Source organism: Olea europaea, unplaced genomic scaffold (genome assembly GCF_002742605.1).
Source record: "Olea europaea var. sylvestris unplaced genomic scaffold, O_europaea_v1 scaffold1199, whole genome shotgun sequence".
In the NCBI taxonomy this organism is placed as follows: Eukaryota; Viridiplantae; Streptophyta; class Magnoliopsida; order Lamiales; family Oleaceae; genus Olea; species Olea europaea.
Window position 1 is genome coordinate 154,325 of NW_019229408.1, and position 2,529 is coordinate 156,853.

A 2,529-nucleotide genomic window follows, 5' to 3' on the forward strand; every position below is an offset into this window, starting at 1 on the left:
TTCCATGGCATCTTGCCATCTCTTCGAATCAACGCTTGACTTTGTTTCTGTGTAATTTGTAGGTTTATCATCCTCGATTAATAATACTTGATTAGTAATCGTGAATTCGTACCTTCTGGGAGGTCGAATGATCCTTTTTGATTTACGTTGAGCTGGAGTGTCCTCAGGGTTCTCTACATCCTGATCAAGAGTCTGTCCACCAACAGGTGTAGGATCAGACTCAAGTTCATCTAATTGGTCAACAGTGTCTGTGGATTCTTGAACTTCCTCAAGTTCTAGTTTGCTCCCACTACCCTCTTCTAGAATAAACTCTTTCTCTAGGAATATGGAATGCCTTGAGATGAACACTTTCTTCTCAACGGGATTATAGAATTGATATCCAATTGTCTCCTTTGGATATCCCACAAATACACATTTGTCAGATTTAGCTTCAAGCTTATCTGATTCATTTCGCTTCACATAAGCGTCACAGCCCCAAACTTTCATATGAGATAAGTTTGGTCTTTTCCCTCTCTATAGCTCGTAAGGAGTTTTGTCAACCGATTTAGATGGGACACGATTAAGTGTGTAGCACGCAGCAATTAGTGCATGACCCCAAAATGATTAGCACGCAGCAATTAGTGCATGACCCCAAAATGATTTTGGGATGTTTGCATGGCTCATCATAGATCGCACCATATCTAACAAAGTGCGATTCCTCCGTTCAGATACACCATTATGTTGCGGTGTATATGGTGGAGTCCACTGCGAGAGAATCTCATTCTCTTTAAGATAATCTAAAAATTCTCCCTTTAAATATTCTCCACCTCGATCTGATCTTAGCGTGAGTATATTTTTACTAGTTTGTTTCTCTACTTCAAGTTTGAATTCCTTGAGCTTTTCAAGTGCTTCATGTTTGAATTTCATCAGATACACATAACTATATCTAGAATGATCATCAGTGAATGTGATTAAGTAAGAGAAACCACCTCTGACAGTTATTGACATGGGTCCACATACATCAGTATATATTAGTCCCAGCAGTTCTGTGGTTCTTTCCCCCTTTCCAGTAAAAGGGAACTTGGTCATTTTGCCTAACAGGCACGACTCGCATCTGTCAAATGATTCAAAATCAGTTGACCCTAAGTATCCATCTTTATGTAACTTGGAAATGCGTTTGTCGTTAATATGACCTAATCTGCAATGCCAAAGGTATGTGTTATTTAGATTCTCACTTTTATGCCTTTTATTTTCTATATTCATAATAGACGATTCAGTATCAAGAATATAAATTCCATTCTGCAACACACCACAACCATAAAAGATCTCATCTTTATAAAATGAACAACGATTGTTCTTAACATTAATTGAAAAACCACTCATGTCTAAACATGAAATAGAAATAATGTTTTTAGTAATGGCGGGAACAAAATATCAATTCTCTAATTCTAATACTAAGCCTGAAGGCAGTGGTAAGAAGTATGTCCCTACAGCCAATGCAGCAACTCTTGCTCCATTTCCCACGCGCAGGTCAACTTCTCTTTTCTGCAGTGCTCTACTTTTCTTTAGTCCCTGGATATTTATACAAATATGAGATCCACATCCGGTATCTAATACCCAAGAAGCTAATGAAGTAGACATATTAACCTCGATAACAAAAGTACCTGAAGTAGAAGCTTCAGGAGACTTCTTTCCCTTCAAGCTTGCGAGGTAAGCCTTGCAGTTTCTCTTCCAATGACCTTTCACTCCACAGTGATAACATGGGTCATCAGATTTGGTATTGTCCTTGCCTACTATGACTGCTTTGTTATTGCCCTTAGCCTTTTTGGATGTTTTCTTAAAACTTCCTTTGATTTTCCTCTTAGTTCCCTTTAAGGAATGAATAGCTAAGACATGCCCAGTGCTAGCCTTGACATTGGGCTCCACAGTTTTAAGCATATTAAGCAACTCAGGGAGTGTGCATTCGATCTTATTCATGTTAAAATTCATGATGAATTGTGAAACTCCCAGATCATTAAGCCGACAACTTCTTTGTCTTCACACATCTTATGTGTTAGCTTAACATGCCTCTAAAACTTATCTCCTTGAGTGTACTCAACAAAAGATAAATTTTAGTTAAGTTAAACCCATCATTCAGAAATATCAAATATTTCATAGTGTCAAACATATCCCTAATAGACCAGCCTTGAGTGTACTCAACAAGCTAAGGTCGATTTAGGATTCTCGTTTTTCACTATAATGATGGAAGGCAAATAATACTAACTTAATAATTTTTGACGAGGGATTTAATGTGCAATGGTCTCATCAAGCAATTATATATATGTACATATATTTAAACATACATCTACTATGCGAATAAATACACATATATATACATATATACATAAATATTAATATGGATGATTATGGACTTGTTCTATCTAGTTTTCCCGAGCCAAGAGGAAAACTAGTTGGTCAATTCCTAAGGGGTACATTATTGGACCAATACCAATACACCATCTTCATGGTGTCCACCTCTTCTTGCGCCTCCAATTAGCCGAACTTGCAACA